The sequence below is a fragment of the Podarcis filfolensis genome, assembly GCF_964270895.1.
Source record: "Podarcis filfolensis genome assembly, chromosome: 18".
Lineage (NCBI taxonomy): Eukaryota > Metazoa > Chordata > Lepidosauria > Squamata > Lacertidae > Podarcis > Podarcis filfolensis.
This window is the reverse complement of record NC_139622.1, coordinates 8,977,716-8,996,594: the sequence shown is the minus strand read 5'-3', so window position 1 is coordinate 8,996,594 and position 18,879 is coordinate 8,977,716. Positions and strand designations below refer to the sequence as shown.

The window sequence follows — 18,879 nt, the reverse complement described above, 5'->3', positions numbered from 1 at the left end:
TCATTTTTCTAAACCACTTTGAGGTTTTCTTTCTTGCCATCAAGCAGTGTGCATATCACAAAAATAAGTAAATAGATAATAAAGCATGCAATGTTAGTCCAACTCAGAGTTTGTTGCTGGCACCTGTCTGTCTCGAGAGGGCCTTCTCGGTGGTGGCTCCTCCCAGGCGACAATAAACAACTTTCTTTTTTTTTTTTTAAAAATAATTTTTATTAACTGGCCAATCACATCAAATTAAATCACATCACATAAATTCCAAATTACAAAGCCAAATTTTTAAATTTTGTTGGGGGAACCCATACTTCAAGATCCAAAGGGGGATTCAAATCATCTTCTTATTACTGCGTTAGTGTCCAAATCAGTCCCAATCAGTCCAGACAAAGTTCCTAATTCTATCCAGTCTTATCTTGGTGTTTCCACATCATATCTTGTTCATATAATTTCTCTTTTTCTTTTACGATCTCTTCTGTTAGTCTCCTTAAGCCGATAAGCAAATATAATAATCCTGTGTGAATTTCCCGTTCTTCCAATCTAAGTCCAGATGGTTTCCATATATCTCCTTCGTAGATAACATCACTCTTTCCATCATAAATCAGGCATTTTTCGCTCTTAAATCCCACGGAGGAGTTAATCCATGATATGTAAACAGCACTATTTCTCTCTTTCTCCTCCCAGACCCAAGAGCTCCAACAATGCCTCCCAAGATGGCGACGGCATTTTTAACTGCGTCATTCCAAAACTCTTAACTTTCCAGCTTCGTCTTGAAACATTGCTTTGGTTCGAAAGTTTATCTCCACACAGCCTTAAATCACAGCTTAAGTCCTTAAAGTTCTGACTTATTAGGGGAGGGGATTCTTGTTAAATCACGTAAAAAGGAATGGAAGGTTTTTCCCCCCTCCCCCCTCAGTCATTTGCAATACCGTATCTTGTCGTATCTTCTCATATTTTATTCTTGCCTTGTTATCAGAGATCTCTTCTGTCAGCAGTCTTTACTCCCCCTTTTTCCTTGAAGTATGTGCAATTTATCTCGTCCAAATTGTTTCTTTTGAAGATTCTTGCAAACTAGAGGCGCGGATCAGAGACGGCATCAAGGAGTGCCGAAATCCCACAGGAGGGCTTTGTGCCTAGTGCCCCCACCCCCACAAATTCGGGGGTGGTATAGGGCACAGCAGGCAAGGGCCGTCCCCCCCACCATCCTGGGGGGGTTAAGGAGGCTAATTACCCCCATCATAGCCTCCAAATTACCTCGTGTGGGTCGGAGAGATGTTATTGTCAGCCATCTTCCGATGCGCCACCTAGTGGCCCCCTCAATAAACAACTTTCTAGGAGACATCTGAAGGCAGCCCTGTTTAAGGAAGTTTGTAATGTTTGATGTTTTACTGTGTTTTTAATGTTCTGTTGGGAGCCGCCCAGAGTGGTTGGGGAGACCTGGCCAAATGGGCGGGATATAGGTAATAAATTATTATTATTATTATTATTATTATTACTACTACTACTACTACTACTACTACTACAGGGATGTGGGTGGTGCTGTGGGTTAACCCACAGAGCCTAGGACTTGCCGATCAGAAGGTCGGCGGTTCGAATCCCAGCAATGACGGGGTGAGCTCCCGTTGCTCGGTCCCTGCTCCTGCCACCCTAGCAGTTCAAAAGCACGTCAAAGTGCAAGTAGATAAATAGGTACCACTCCGGCGGGAAGGTAAACGGTGTTTCCGTGCGCAGCTCTGGTTCGCCAGAAGCGGCTTAGTCCTGCTGGCCACATGACCCGGAAGCTGTCAATAAAGCGAGATGAGCGCCGCAACCCCAGAGTCAGCCACGACTGGACCTAATGGTCAGGGGTCCCTTTACCTTTACCTTACTACTACTACTATTAAAATAATGTGCAAAATTGCTTCATATTAGGGGAGTAAGTTGCTGTAATAATAATAATAATAATAATAATAATAATAATAATAATAATTAATAATAAGCAGGACAATGTAAAATTGGGTACAAAAGCAAGGCAGGAATAGGCAGACCGGCTTTCGCACAACATTTCCTTTTTTAAAAAGTTGCCAATGGGTGTGGAGCGAACTGGGAAACAGAACATAAAAAACTGCCCCTGCGACCTTCTGCATGCAAAAGAGATGCTCTAGCGCTTAGTGAAGAAAGCCTCAAGTTCGCGGAAGACGAGAAATTGGGAAATGGCATAAGAAGATCGGAGGAGGTAAGGTCGAGGGCGCTCATTAATGCAGTTTTATTTCCGCAAGATACCTTGCCTTGGCTGCAGGGATACTGCCTCTTGTTTATGGGAAAGTTGGTCTTTCTGGGAAATAAGTTCCTTCCTGCCATTGGCTTGGCTGCAGCCAGCCTTGGAACTACTTGTAAGTAGAACTTTCCTCCCAAAAGAAATAAAATAAAACTTACGCCAAGGACAAGGGAAGCTGTGGCCCTGCAGAGGCTGCACCCCAGCTCTCCACAGTCCCCCCAGTATGGTCAATGCTTTTAGGCAAGGATGGCCAGCAATTTCTGGAGGGCCTAAAGTTCAGCATCTTTGGGGAAATAACTCCCTGGTCCTGAACGGGGTACCTGTACCCCTGAAGGACCAGGTGCGCAGCCTGGGAGTCATTTTGGACTCACCGCTGTCCATGGAGGCGCAGGTCAATTCTGTGTCCAGGGCAGCTCCATCTGGTACGCAGGATGAGACCCTACCTGCCTGCGGACTTTCTCCCCAGAGTGGTGCATGCTCTGGTTATCTCCCGCTTGGACTACTGCAATGCGCTCTACGTGGGGCTACCTTTGAAGGTGACCTGGAAACTGCAATTAATCCAGAATGCGGGAGCTAGACTGGGGACTGGGAGTGGCCGCCGGGACCACATAACACCGGTCCTGAGAGATCTGCATTGGCTCCCAGTACGTTTCTGAGCACAATTCAAAGTGTTGGTGCTGACCTTGAAAGCCCTAAACGGCCCAGTATCCCTGAAGGAGCGTCTCCACCCCCATCGTTCAGCCCGGACACTGAGATCCAGCACCGAGGGCCTTTTGGCGGTTCCCTCATTGCGAGAAGTGAGGTTACAGGCAACTAGACAGAGGGCCTTCTCGGTGGTGGCGCCCTCCCAGTGGAACGCCCTCCCGTCAGATGTGAAGGAAATAAGCAGTTATCTTCTCTTTAAAAGACATCTGAAGGCAGCCCTGTTTAGGGAAGTTTTTAATATTTAATGCTGTATTGTTTTTAACACTTGATTGGAAGCCGCCCAGAGTGGCTGGGGAAACTCAGCCAGATGGGCGGGGTGTAAATAATAAATTATTATTATATAAAGAACGTGGTTTCAAAAAGGTGCAGAATGAATGAATCTTTATTTGCGTCAGTCATCGGCCATAGCCCATAGCAGCAAAGCAACAACACGATATACAAAGAACAGAAATGAAAAGTCAGTTCTATAAAACCCACTTTAGGGTCCTGAATCAACCGTTGAATAGTGGATCTTATTCTGATTGCCCCAGCTAAAAACCTTGCCACCTTTGCTGTCGCCTGCTCATCTTTTTTTTTTTAAATAAATGTTTATTAGGATTTTACAACACATAAAAATCAAACAAATACATATCAACACAAAAAACAAAAAATACACACTTAATAAAAGAAGAAAAAGAAAAAGAATCCACTTTTAAATTTCAAGGTTCTATATCCCTCTTTCCTGACCTCCTCACATCTCCCTTTTTTGTGTTCCTCTTTATTCTGTCAAATTCAGCAAATTCTAGCCCTCTTTCACATCTCGTTTATAATTGTGTACTCCCACTTGTTATATCTCTAATTTCCCCTCTTTTTTAGATCCCCTTTTTCATGCCTCTTTTAACCATATCCCAAATGCCGTGTTACCTTTACATCCCACATCATTTTAACATTCAAACAATTTACTATATTTCTGTAGATAATCCTTGAACTTTTTCCAGTCCTCTTCCATCAACTCTTCTCCCAGGTCTCGAATTCTGCCGGTCATTTCTGCCATCTCCATATAGTCTATCACTTGCATCTGCCATGTCGCCTGCTCATCTTGATCTGCCAAGAGAAAGGACACTGGGGCAGTGGCTGGGCGACCCGGGATGGACAATAAAAGAGGGCTGATAATCTCATTCCTCAAGTCTTTATAAGAGGGCAAGCCAGAAGGGCATGCACCACTGTTTCAAGACTGCCATCTCCACAGGGACATAAGCGTTTTTCGTGTGCAATCTGTTGGAATTGTCCCTCAAGTCCAGCCGAGGGCAATACATTCAATCTTGAATATTGACATTGATATTGTATAAAAATGTGTTGTATTAACTACAGGTTATAACACTTAATTTAAATTTAACACTTAACTTAAAGGGATGTGGGTGGCGCTGTGGGTTAAACCACAGAGCCTAGGGCTTGCCGATCAGAAGGTCAGCGGTTCGAATCCCCATGACAGGGTGAGCTCCCGTTGTTCTGTACCAGCTCCTGCCAACCTAGCAGTTCAAAAGCACGTCAAAGTGCAAGTAGATAAATAGGTACCGCTCCGGCGGGAAGGTAAATGGCGTTTCCGTGCGCTGCTCTGGTTCGCCAGAAGCGGCTTAGTCCTGCTGGCCACATACCCGGAAGCTGTACTCCCTTGGCCAATAAAGCGAGATGAGCGCCGCAACCCCAGAGTCGTCCGAGTCTGGACCTAATGGTCAGGGGTCCCTTTACCTTTACCTATAACACTTAATTTCATATTAACTTCATATTAATAAAGTTATTTATAATTATTAGTAGTTTGCATCATATATTTACACCTCTTATTATTTCGTGTTATTTATAGAGACTAGAGTATCAGTCTTTGTCAATTGTGTTTCTAAATGAACTTTTGCCAAATGCCAATGTGTTTGCATTATTAAGTTTGTTATGAATAAAAAAAATCATTCTAAGTTAGAGCTTAATAATTATTTCCCTATTAATATACTTCTTCTTAAATGCACTTCACTATTAATATCCTTCTTAAATGCACTTCACTATTAATATCCTTCTTCTTAATTGCATTTCAGTTCAACAATTACTTTGATAAAGTACATGTTTTGTTATGTGCAAATGGCTTTAGATACCCATCATTGTTGTTGTTGTTTAGTCGTTTAGTCGTGTCCGACTCTTCGTGACTCTTCGTGACACCATGGTCCAGAGCACGCCAGGCCCTCCTGTCTTCCACTGCCTCCCACAGTTTGGTCAAACTCATGCTGGTAGCTTCGAGAACACTGTCCCACCATCTCGTCCTCTGTCGTCCCCTTCTCCTTGTGCCCTCCATCTTTCCCAACATCAGGGTCTTTTCCAGGGAGTCTTCTCTTCTCATGACGTGGCCAAAGTCTTGGAGCCTCAGCTTCACGATCTGTCCTTCCAGTGAGCACTCAGGGCTGATTTCCTTCCGAATGGAGAGGTTTGATCTTCTTGCAGTCCATGGGACTCTCAAGAGTCTCCTCCAGGACCAGAATTCAAAAGCATCCATTCTTCGGCGATCAGCCTTCTTTTTGGTCCATAAATTACCATGTAGCATATATTCAACACACAAAAAAGCCAGCAACAATTTGTTGTTGACAAAGGATAGCTGGACATAGAAAGGGCCCCATTACCTTCAGTAGCTGAGGGCCTCATCAAACCTAAATCCAGCCCTGGCAATGACCAATGAGATCCACATGGAGGCGCATGGATTTAGGCAAGTTTGGAGCACAATGGAAACACTCAAGGCTTTCTGGTATTCCCCAGTTTCCCCATTCTTGGAAGCTGCACTTCTGACCCCTTGATTTAAGTGTGCTTTCCTCTCACCTTTGACTCCTGGAGAGAAATTAATCTCCGCTTCCAGGGCAGAGAGAATCCAAGCCACGGAACGACAACAATGAAAATCCGTTCTGCGGTGCTTAGGAAATGCACTAGCAAGCACTCCACAAAAATCCCCAGCATTGTCTAAGTTTCTAGCGGACATATTTTCGAGTGGACGTCTCTCTCTCCTTCGGACAGCCACCCATCGCCAGCAAACCACCCAAACCTTTGGCCTTGATTTTCTGCACAAAGGCAGGTCCGAAAATCTGCCGATTCCGGAAAGCCCTCTTGGGTGTTTAGCTAAGGCTGCTTGTTTTCCTGTCGTCTTATCCGTCGGGTCATCAGCTAATCAGTTTATAACTGGTTTAGGAAGCGGGTTTTTAAACAGGGGCGTTTGTTTTCTTTTTTTAGAGGTTTGCCATCATGGAACGAGGAGCTTAGGAACTGACAAAGAGGTATTCAAGAAGACACAAGCCCTTGAGTCTCACTGAGACCAAGATTCTAGATCTCATGGTTCTGCACAAAGGGCAGGTTTAACTAGGAACTCCATTGTACTCAATGAATTTAGGTCAGCTACAGACTAGGGAGGGACGAGGGTGGTGCTGTGGGTTAAACCACAGAGCCTAGGACTTGCCGATCAGAAGGTCGGCGGTTCGAATCCCCGCGATGGGGTGAGCTCCCGTTGCTCGGTCCCAGCTCCTGCCCACCTAGCAGTTCGAAAGTACGCCAAAGTGCAAGTAGAAAAATAGGTACTGCTCCAGCAGGAAGGTAAACGGCGTTTCTGTGCGCTGCTCTGGTTCGCCAGAAGCGGCTTCGTCCTGCTGGCCACATGACCTGGAAGCTGTACGCCGGCTCCCTCGGCCAGTAAAGCGAGATGAGCGCCGCAACCCCAGAGTCAGCCACGACTGGACCTAATGGTCAGGGGTCCCTTTGCCTTTACCTTTACCACTGTACTGTGTCCAGTTCTAGGCAGCAGAATTTAAGAAGGATACTGACAAGCTAGAAGGTATGCAGAGGAGGGTAACCGAGATGATCCAGGGTCTGGAAACAAAAGCCTTATGAGGAGTATTTGAAGGAGCTGGGTGTGTTTAGACTAGAAAAGTGGAGAATGAGAGGAGATGTGAGAGCCATCTTCAGATATCTTAAGGGCTATCACATGGAAGAGGGAGCATTCTTGCTTTGGCATGCTCTAGAGGGTAGGACTCAAAACCATGGCTTCAAGTTGCAAGGAAGGAGATTCCGACTCAACAAGAGGCTCAGTGTCTGAAATATACCGTATTTTCCGCTCGATAAGATGCACCAGACCACAAGACGCACCTAGTTTTTGGAGGAGGAAAGCAAGAAAAAAAAAATTCTGAATCCCAGAAGCCAGAGCAGCAAGAGGGATCGCTGTGCAGTGAAAGCAGCAATCCCTCTTGCTGTTCTGGCTTCTGGGATAGCTGCGCAGCCTGCATTCGCTCCATAAGACGCACACGCATTTCCCCTTACTTTTGAGGAGGGAAAAAATGAGTCTTATAGAGCGAAAAATACGGTACTCAGAGTCGACAGTGGATTTCATGCTCTTTATTCAGCTCATAGTGGTGAGGAGGGAATGAAAGTTTCCCCAAATTATCTGCTTTATATACATTATTTACACAATGAGCTGCACGTGATTGGCTAATTCCGGAATTCTCCTGTAGGCCAATCAGGTTGCGGATTCACTTCCACCTGGAGCTGGATTGGGTGTTTCCTGCAGACCAATCATACTGCTGCATTGTTCTAGGACCAATCTGACTGCTGCATTCTGGACCCTATTCTTCTAGGACCAATCAGACTGCTGCATTCTGGACCCTATTGTTCTAGGACCAATCAGACTGCTGCATTCTGGACCCTATACTTCTAGGACCAATCAGACTGCTGCATTCTGGACCCTATTGTTCTAGGGCCAATCAGACTGCTGCATTTTGGATCCTATTGTTCTAGGACCAATCAGACTGCTGCATTTTGGATCCTATTGTTCTAGGACCAATCAGACTGCTGCATTTTGGACCCTATTGTTCTAGGGCCAATCAGACTGCTGCATTCTGGATCCTATTGTTCTAGGACCAATCAGACTGCTGCATTCTGGACCCTATACTTCTAGGACCAATCAGACTGCTGCATTCTGGACCCTATTGTTCTAGGACCAATCAGACTGCTGCATTTTTGATCCTATTGTTCTAGGACCAATCAGACTGCTGCATTCTGGACCCTATTGTTCTAGGACCAATCAGACTGCTGCATTTTTGATCCTATAGTTCTAGGACCAATCAGACTGCTGCATTTTGGATCCAATTGTTCTAGTACCAATCAGAATGCTGCATTTTGGACCCTATTCTTCTAGGGCCATTCAGACTGCTGCATTCTGGACCCTATTGTTCTAGGACCAATCAGACTGCTGCATTTTGGATCCTATTCTTCTAGGACCAATCAGACTGCTGCATTTTGGATCCTATTCTTCTAGGACCAATCAGACTGCTGCATTCTGGACCCTATTGTTCTAGGACCAATCAGACTGCTGCATTTTGGATCCTATTGTTCTAGGACCAATCAGACTGCTGCCTTTTGGATCCTATTCTTCTAGGACCAATCAGACTGCTGCATTCTGGACCCTATTGTTCTAGGACCAATCAGACTGCTGCATTTTGGATCCTATTGTTCTAGGACCAATCAGACTGCTGCATTCTGGACCCTATTGTTCTAGGACCAATCAGACTGCTGCATTTTGGATCCTATTGTTCTAGGACCAATCAGACTGCTGCATTTTGGATCCTATTGTTCTAGGACCAATCAGACTGCTGCATTCTGGACCCTATTCTTCTAGGGCCATTCAGACTGCTGCATTCTGGACCCTATTGTTCTAGGACCAATCAGACTGCTGCATTTTGGATCCTATTCTTCTAGGACCAATCAGACTGCTGCATTTTGGATCCTATTCTTCTAGGACCAATCAGACTGCTGCATTCTGGACCCTATTGTTCTAGGACCAATCAGACTGCTGCATTTTGGATCCTATTGTTCTAGGACCAATCAGACTGCTGCATTCTGGACCCTATTGTTCTAGGACCAATCAGACTGCTGCATTCTGGACCCTATTGTTCTAGGACCAATCAGACTGCTGCATTCTGGACCCTATTGTTCTAGGACCAATCAGACTGCTGCATTCTGGACCCTATTCAACTCAGTACATAACAGTGTTTGAGACCACAGTGCCACCTGCACCCCTCCTGTACCCTCCTCACGTCAACTGGTGAGCATTGTGTGGGCGCCCAGTTGGCCACTGCAAAAACAGGATGCTGGCCTGGCCTTTGGTCTTCCCCTCCAAATTCCCCCTTGCCAACTGCGGACCTCAGGAAAGAGAGAAAGAGCCAAGCAGGGTTGGCGGCGGTGGAGGAGGATAAAGGACACTTGGCGTTCCAGACTGACATCTGTCACCCTCAAGGTTGAGAAGAAAGGGAACTGGTGGCCTCAGCGCTTTTCTCCCAAAGCGCCGAAGTGTCCAGAAATAAGAGCCTGGCTGTGCAGGAAAGGAAGGCATCTATTTCGCAAGAAGGGGACCGCAGACCCACTTGAGGGAAACAATGGGTTTGGAGGACAGGGTGAAGGGCAAATCATTCCAAGGCTGGAAAATCTGCAGATATGCCAAGGCCAGGAGGACTGTGGAGGGGACCCAGCGCCGGGATTTGTGGAGACAACAGGAAATGTATGCCTGCGCTTTCCTATGGTTGTCAAACTTGGAGTTTTGAAGTCTGTGGTGCAGCAAAGCATGCATTTTTTAAAAGAATCAGCAGCACCTCACATCCTTCGATGTAAACAGCCCTCTAGCGCTGAAGGACAGGTTGTGGCGAGGGGGTTGAGAAGATGACCTCTTGACCGCCTCAGGGAAGCGCTGATCTTTACGTCGTAAGATAAAGGGACCCCTGACCATTAGGTCCAGTCGTGGCCGACTCTGGGGTTGCAGCGCTCATCTCGCTCTATAGGCCGAGGGAGCCGGCGTACAGCTTTCGGGTCATGTGGCCAGCAGGACTAAGCCGCTTCTGGCGAACCAGAGCAGCACACGGAAACGCCGTTTACCTTCCCGCCGGAGTGGTACCTATTTATCTACTTGCACTTTGACGTGCTTTCGAACTGCTAGGTGGGCAGGAGCAGGGACCGAGCAACGGGAGCTCACCCTGTCACGGGGATTCGAACCGTCGACCTTCTGATCGGCAAGTCCTAGGCTCTGTGGTTTAACCCACAGCGCTACCCGCGTCCCTTTATGTAGTAAAGGATGAGGCAAGAGAGGACCAGAGCTCAGGGACAGAGCCAAAGGACCCTGGCTCCATCCCCAGCTCCTCAAATCACAGAATCTTTGAGTTGGAATGGACACCCAGGGTTCATCTATTCCAACCCGCTGCAATGCAGGAATCTCGGCTAAAGCATTCCTGACCATCCAACCTCTGTTTAGAAACCTCCAAAGAAGGAGAATCCATCACCTCTCGTGGGAGTCTGTTCCACTGCAGAACAGCTCTCACTGTCAGAAAGTCTTTCCGAACGTCGAGTTCCTTGCAACTTATTCGGCTTAACCTAAAACTGTTCTTAACCTGAAGCACCACTTCAGGCTAATGGGGCCTCCTGCTGCTGCCGCGCCGCCGGAGCACGATTTCTGTTCTCATCCTGAAGCAAAGTTCTTAACCCGAGGTACTATTTCTGGGTTAGCGAAGTCTGTAACCTGAAGCGTATGTAACCCGAGGTACCAATGTACATTGATCAGTGAATTCTTACATTTGGTATCGTGCAGCAGAGGCCCTTGGAATAGATAGGAAGAAACTGCGATGAAGTGTTTTGTGGGGACAAATCGCAAAGGCCACAAAAGCGATGGTGCTGATTTTGGAAGTGGGCTGCATGTGCGTGTTATCTGCTGGAGGGGCAAACCCCCCCAACCTATACATAAATTCCTGCAACAGTGTGCACAAAACTGAGCTGGAGAGGCCCCATGAGACCATAAGCTGACCCCATGTAGTCTAGCATCCTGTTCTCACAGTGGCCAACAGGATGCGAAGCCTGAAAGCAGGATTCAAGCCTAAGAGCCTTCTTCCCTCCTGTGGTTTCCCCCTCTTTACACACAAGCAGTGCCAGATTTACGTATAAGCTAAACAAGCTATAGCTTAGGGCCCTGCTCTCTTGGGGGCCCCAAAAAAATTTAAAGGAAAAACACCTGGATGTACATTTCCAAAATATAAGATTAAGAAAACAAAATAAAACTGAAATAAATAATTTAAGGTCTTATGCATATAATAAAGGTTCATGAATGTACCAAGCAAATACGTACATAGAAATATAGGCCACATATCTGAAGCTGCACAGGAGAGCAGCTATGGAGCCATTTTGACTCCCAGGCTGACCAGGTGTTTTCTCTGCAAGGTCAAACGGAAAAGCCTCCCCATTGCCTTTTCCTTCACAAATCCTGTCTTAAGGGTATATCTGTGTATGAATGGGGCGAGCCTGTGACCTGGCTCAGGAACTAAGTACCGTATTTTTTGCTCTATAAGACTCACTTTTTCCCTCCTAAAAAGTAAGGGGAAATGTGTGTGCGTCTTATGGAGTGAATGCAGGCTGTGCAGCTGTCCCAGAAGCCAGAACAGCAAGAGGGATCGCTGCGTTCGCTGCGCAGTGATCCCTCTTGCTGTTCTGGCTTCTGGGATTCAGAATATTTTTTTTCTTGTTTTCCTCCTCCAAAAACTAGGTGCGTCTTATGGTCTGGTGCGTCTTATAGAGCGAAAAATACGGTACTTATCATTACAAAAGAGTGGCCAGGCTCCCCAGGGTATCAATCCAGTAAACATTAACAGGTAACTTGCCAGACAAGGGATGCAGGTGGCGCTGTGGGTTAAACCACAGAGCCTAGGGCTTGCCGATCAGAAGGTTGGTGGTTCGAATCCCCGCAATGACGGGGTGAGCTCCCGTTGCTCGGTCCCTGCTCCTGCCCACCTAGCAGTTCGAAAGCCCGTCAAAGTGCAAGTAGATAAATAGGTACCACTCTGGCGGGAAGGTAAACGGCGTTTCCGTGCGCTGCTCTGGTTCGCCAGAAGCGGCTTAGTCCTGCTGGCCACATGACCCGGAAGCTGTACGCCGGCTCCCTCGGCCAATAAAGCGAGATGAGCGCCACAACCCCAGAGTTGGCCATAACTGGACCTAATGGTCAGGGGTCCCTTTACCTTTACCTAACCCACTCAGATTTCTGCCTTAGCCTGCCCTTCCTATGATGTAGGTATGATGTTTCTGGGGGTGGTCTTTGACTCCAAGGTGGCAATTGAAAGGGCGGACACACCTTCATTCTGGGTCCTCCTCCTTCTCTTGTGTGTGAAGAGAGCACCCTGTTGCAACGGTTCAATAAAGATCAGGCTTACTAGCTGCTTTGCTTCTCAATATTCTCTGGTTGGCCTCTGTTTTTTTCCTCCGACCGATGGAGAACCTACAAAGGGCTCTTGTTGTCCCCCATAAGGGAATAAGGGCAGATTTTCGTTTATTACAAAACCTACATACAGCAGCAGTGATTTGTGTTGTGTCGGCTCCTCTGATGTAAGTCATGCCCCCCCCCGCTAGCCTGCTCCCTAAAATATCCCTGGTTTGCTCCTTTCTATATATAGGGTGCCTGCATTCTGCATGGACTGGTTGCAGGGCAATGTGGGCAAATGGCTTGAGATACCTATTAGGTCCATAAATGACCATATAGCATAGATTCAACACAAAAAAACAGTGACCATTTGTTGTTGACAAAGGACAGCTGGACATAGAAAGGACCCCATTACCTTCAGGAGCTGAGGGCCTCATCAAACCTAAACCCAGCCTTGCACAGAGCTAACCTTTCCCTGAACTTCTCTCTGAACTTGTCCATTTGGCCGATGCAAATTCTCCCATCAAAGGCCATCCCCGCTAATGATCAGGAAGGATTAAAAAATAAATTCAATAGGAGGACATCATCATCAGGTTGCACACATTGCATTTTCGGTTAAAGGGGATTCTCTTGGCTGCTCAAAAAAAAGGAAAAACCCCTGTAATTCCTGCTTGGTTGTCACCCAGTGGGAAGAAGCCTTCTGAGAGACTGCCAGGAAACCAGGGAGAAAAGTTTATTACCCCTGCTGCCAGAGAAATCAGATACTACAAAATCCCCACAGAGAAGGAAATGGCATGGATACTTTGAGCGCAATGCGTCTCTAATGGGAGCGGAGGCCTTGTTGATACAGACAGCGCATGCTATGCGCGGGGAGACGAGGTTGCGAGAAGCAGGAATGGCACATGGCCACATGGAATGCATTCCTGGATAATGAAACTTGCTTTCTCAGGCTTCTTGTCCAAGAGCAGAACTTTCGTTTCATCCAGTTATCATTAAGCTCGACGGCGCTCGTTAATGCGGTTTGATTTCCTTACCCCGGCTGCAGGAAAAGCGTCTTTTGTTGATGGGGAATGTGGGTTTTCCTGGGAAATGGAACTGTTCCCAGCATTGGCTTCACCACGGCCAACTTTGGAACGACGACTTCTTCTTTTTTTGTAAATTTGTTTATTTGGTTTTTCAAATCAAGATTTTACAGCTGTGGGTAGAGCCTAGGACTTGCCGATCAGAAGGTCGGCGGTTCAAATCCCCGCAATGACGGGGTGAGCTCCCGTTGCTCGGTCCCTGCTCCTGCCAACCTAGCAGTTCGAAAGCACATCAAAGTGCAAGTAGATAAATAGGTACCACTCCGGCGGGAAGGTAAACGGCGTTTCCGTGCGCTGCTCTGGTTCACCAGAAGCGGCTTAGTCCTGCTGGCCACATGACCCGGAAGCTGTACGCCGGCTCCCTCGGCCAGTAAAGCGAGATGAGCGCCACAACCCCAGAGTCGGCCATGACTGGACCTAATGGTCAGGGGTCCCTTTACCTTTTTTACCACGCAACTGTAACTGTAACAACTTTCTGTAACTATCCAATCACTGAACGTCACCTTCAATCCCTTATTTGCATATGTGGACCTAAGTGAAAACTATCTACATTATCCCCCTGCTGGCCCAGGGTGAGAACTTCAGTACATAACAGTGGGTCTTTCAGGACCGGTGTTATGTGGTCTTGGCAGCCGCTCCCAGTTATCAGGGATAATTGGGAAAGGAAGCAAATACATACATACATACATACATACATACATACCCTCACTGGTATTGCAATCCCTTCCTACAAATTCTGAGGTGTATGTAATGTTGCTTCTACTCAGAGTAAAGGTAAAGGTAAAGGGGACCCCTGACCATTAGGTCCAGTGGTGGCCGACTCTGGGGTTGCAGCGCTCATCTCGCTTTACTGGACAAGGGAGCCGGCGTACAGCTTCCGGGTCATGTGGCCAGCAGGACTAAGCCGCTTCTGGCGAACCAGAGCAGCGCACGGAAACGCCGTTTACCTTCCCGCTGGAGTGGTACCTATTTATCTACTTGCACTTTGACGTGCTTTGGAACTGCTAGGTGGGCAGGAGCAGGGACCGAGCAATGGGAGCTCACCTTGTCGCGGGGATTCGAACCGCCAACCTTCGGATCGGCAAGTCCTAGGCTCTGTGGTTTAACCCACAGCATCACCCTTGTCCCCTACTCAGAGTAGGCCTGTTGAAATTAATGGGCTCAAGTTAGCTGTCTCTGTTCTTTTCAGTAAGTCTACTCTGGGTAGGGGTAAGAGTGAAGACAATCCATTGTGTGAGGTTCTGGTCACCATTCCTTAAGGAAGGAAGGAAGTTTACTAATCACAAAGTGTATCATGCTATCTAAAGTTTTTCACAAACGTTTCCCTACGTGTGTCTCCCTCTCTCTCCCTCTTACCATGGTTCATTAAAATCCAGCTTTCAGCCAACTAACATTTTCAACTGATTCATCAAATCTATATTTATCGGGGCTGCGGTTATTTAAAAAGGTTATTACCTTCCAAAAGGTTCTGTCAAGTTTCTGAGCGGCTATGCCCAAACTGTCCTCTGGGGGGCACTGGTGCACAAATTCCAAAAACAACGAATGCTATAAAGTTCTAACGCGACGGGAATTTTTTTTTTTTTAAATAAGCCCACAAAAAACATTTTGGTTGCATTAATATAATTTGCTTTTGCTTGCCAAATTAAATTTGTGTAAAAGTGCAAAATAGAAATCATTACACACAGTTGTTATTGTTGTTGTTGTTAAGCCACAATGCAACGTCTAGGCAACTTTTTCTTTTTGCTGCGACATTTACTACTCTTTTTTTATTGCTGTTGCTGCTGCTATTATTCATTACATTTCTATACCCCTTTATATTTTAAAGGAAAAAAAAATCTCAAGGCGGTTTGCAACACAGGAAAACCTCAAATAAAAGAATCTGGAACTAAACAAAGCTTCAAGGAAAATATATCAGAGTGACATTTTGCTTTACATGCCTACTATAAATGCCTACATCATTTATATATAAAAAAGGTAAAGGACCCCTGGACGGCTAAGTCCAGCCAAAGGTGACTATGGGGTTGTGGCGGTCATCTCGCTTTCAGGCCGAGGGAGCCAGAGTTGGTCCACAGACAGCTTTCTGGGTCATGTGGCTAGCGGGACCAAACCGCTTCTGGCGCAATGGGACACCGTGACGGAAAGCAGAGTGCATGGAAACACCATTTACCTTCCCTGCCATAGTGATACCTATTTATCTACTTGTACTGGCATGCTTTCGAACTGCTAGGTTGGCAGGAGCTGGGATGGAGCAACGGGAGTTCACTCCATCACAGGGATTCGAACCGCCGACCTTCCGATCAGCTTGCCCAAGAGGCTCAGTGGTTTAGACTACAGCGCCACCGTCAGGAGTGCGTGCAGGAGCCAGGCCCTGTGACCAGTAGGGCTTCGCAGGGCTGGGGCCTTCCTAAGTTTGTTCTGGAGAGGCAAGGCGTGGCTGCACAGGTGAGGCCACTTGGTAACTCGCTGCACCTGGTGGCAAGAGCCGGGAAGGGATATAAGGTCAGCATTTCCCTTTGGCTCTTTGTCACAGCAACACGTTTCCTGCCTTGCTGCGTTTGGCTTCTTGCTTCCTGATCCTCAGGCCCCAGACTTCATGACTCCTTGCTTCTCAAACCTCGGACCCTTGACTTTGTGACTCCTCGCTTCTCGACCCTTGACTTCGTAACTCCTCGATTCTTGATCCTCGGACCCCTGACTTCATGACTCCTTGCTTCTCGACCCTCGGACCCCTGACTTTGTGACTCCCTGCTCCTCGACCCTTGGACCCCTGACTTCGTGACTCCCTGCTCCTCGACCCTCGGACCCTTGACTTTGTGACTCCTTGCTCCTCGACCCTCAGACCCTTGACTTTGTGACTCCCTGCTTCTTGACTCTCGGACCCTTGACTTCATGAGTCCTTGCTCCTCGACCCTCGGACTCCTGACTTCGTGACTCCTTGCTTCTCGACCCCCGGACCCTTGACTTTGTGACTCCTTGCTCCTCGACCCTCAGACCCTTGACTTTGTGACTCCCTGCTTCTTGACTCTCGGACCCCTGGCTTCTGGACTCTCGTTCCTGCTCACACCCCGCCATCTTGCCCCCGGTCCCGACGTCCTCAACCGGGACTTCGATCGCTCGTAGACCGGACCGTGACAGCCACCCTGAGTCCCTAACTTCATTTATAGAGCTGGACTCCAGGAAGGCAGGGTGGTGTAGTGGTTAAAGTGTCGGACTAGGACCTGGGAGATCAGGGTTCGAATCCCCACTCCATCATGAAGCTCCCCACTCCATCATGAAGCTCCAGCGATGAGTCTGACCTCAAAATTACCGCCCAACTCCAGCTTAATAGCAGGGGAAGATCTGCTGCCTATATTCCGCTTTAATAAGTAAACAAGGTGAGAAAACACAGAGTGGCTTCAAGCTGACATCAGTAGAAGCAGCGACAACGGGAGTCGGCTGCCGAATCTGCCACGTCGGGCCTGCAGGACAAAGAATGCCAGAGGAGAAGGAACGTCGCCCGCCTGTCAGGCTTCAAGACTTCCAATTAGCTAAATTGGCAGCAGCGGCAGAGCCCAAGTCGAGAGAAGAAAGGAGGGGAGCACATCACTACAGCAAGGTGTTTTAAAACTTTTAATGAATGCCCCCGAGGGTGAAGTTTCCGAGGGCTCCGCGCGAGGTTTTCTTTCAGTAGATTGGCGTCAACGCTGACGAAGCTGCTAATTGGAAGATGCTCGGTAGGTTTGGCGGGGCGGGGAAGGAGGGCTGACCGGGCTTCTCCAAGTCGGTGCCCCCACCTCATATCCTGCCGGACCTTTAACTCCTCATCAGCCACACCCAGCTTGGCCAAAAACCGACTCTGGGCCCAGGCTGCCAGAAATACCGTTATTCTCCCTGCCTGGGCTCTAAGATCTTTGGGGGAAACACCGTTCTCAGTCCCACCACCCTCACCAGCGCATTGGGTAGGGACACCAGAGAGGGCCTTTTTGGTGTTGGCTCCTCCCAGACGTCGTGTAGCCTTATTAGACTTTACCGATTGGTGGGGTCTGCGTTGCTCCCAGAGGGGAGGAAGGAAGTCAAATGACACCAAGGTTTGATCCAGAGAAAGAGTTCTTTATTTCTGCTCTCCGGAGCAGCAGAAAGGTACTTGCGTGGTGAGTCCACAGCAAGTCCAAAGAAATGAGAAATTTCATGCAGTATAAATATCCTCCAGGCACCCTCTCCCCCTTCCCCAGGAATCCAACCACGTCAGCTTATACACGTAAGTTGACATCCATCATCATAAACAGATATTCCTGTTCCGGTACTCTAGACCAGTGTTCCCCAACCTTGGGCCTCCAGCTGTTTTTGGACTACAACTCCCATCATCCCTCGCTAGCAAGACCAGTGGTCAAGGATGATGGGAATTGTAGTCCGAAAACAGCTGGAGGCCCAAGGTTGGGGAACACTGCTCTAGACCATAAAAGGTTGTTTCTGTTCCTATACTCTTATCTTGGGGCAGGAGGTCACCAACTCTAAGAGTGCTCCTGGCACCGTTCCCAGGTCTCTTGTCAGACCTGACAAGGTCTGTGCATCTTTGTGGTCAGGATGTAAGATAAGACCCAGATGTGCCATCCCTGCTCCACTCGGAACTGGCAAGGCCATCCATTGCCGTCCCAGACTGATAAAGGAGAGGGCTTTGAGCACTTGTTTATACAGCTGGCTTTCTGTTTATACATTGACTCAAGAGCTCAAGTTAATGCATTTTAGAAATGCTCCCTTGGAGGAGGAAAAATTGGGATTTTGGGTCCCGTTTCAGACTGACTGCACAGAAACATTCCTTCAGTCGGAATTCCCTCCCTAGAGAAACCAGGCTAGATCCTGCCTTGCCTTATACCCGCTGCAGGCGGAGATCATTTTATTCCAACAGGCCTTTGCGAAACTGGCCTTGTTGGCAGTCTCAAGGGTTTTAGCCTGGTTTGAGTTCATTGCCCTTGAACTCTTGCTTGGATAGTGAATAGAGGGGTCTGTAGAAAGAAGCCAGCTCTACAGAGGTAAAATCCGTATTCAGTGCTCTCCCCATATTTGCATGTGGCGCTGTGGGTTAAACCACAGAGCCTAGGGCTTGCCGATCAGAAGGTCGGTGGTTCAAATCCCTGCGACGGGGTGAGCTCCCGTTGCTCGGTCCCTGCTCCTGCCCACCTAGCAGTTCGAAAGCACGTCAAAGTGCAAGTTGATAAATAGGTCCCACTCCGGCGGGAAGGTAAACGGCGTTTCCGTGCGCTGCTCTGGTTCGCCAGAAGCGGCTTAGTCCTGCTGGCCACATGACCCGGAAGCTGTACGCCGGCTCCCTCGGCCAATAAAGCGAGATGAGCGCCGCAACCCCAGAGTCGGCCACAACTGGACCTAATGGTCAGGGGTCCCTTTACCCTTTACCTTTACTTACAGGAAGGTTGTCTAGTACACTGGCCCTTTTGCGCTGCAAAAAAGGTTCCCTCCTGCTTCGAATCATGATTTCTGCTATCCAGCGTTTACACACCAGTGCCTGGTTTGCATTCCAGAGGCAAAACATTGCTTCTGCAATTTCCTTTGTCTCTCTTTCCCTTTCTCCAGATGGGAATGTTCAGGGTGGCAGGAGAGGATATGTTGTTTATTAATATCCTTCCTAA

The 18,879-nt window shown here is 47.8% G+C and overlaps 1 protein-coding gene across 2 annotated transcripts in view; it reads left to right on the top strand.

Annotated features, from left to right (window-relative positions):
• The window catches only part of LOC310753528 (uncharacterized protein), a 159,643-nt gene that overhangs the window by 19,676 nt on the left and 121,088 nt on the right, over positions 1 to 18,879 (top strand). For both annotated transcript variants that reach the window (XM_083594915.1, XM_083594916.1), the window contains one exon: positions 6,702 to 7,038. The gene's annotated coding sequence lies outside the window, so the exon portion shown is untranslated. The remainder of the gene's footprint in view (positions 1 to 6,701; positions 7,039 to 18,879) is intronic.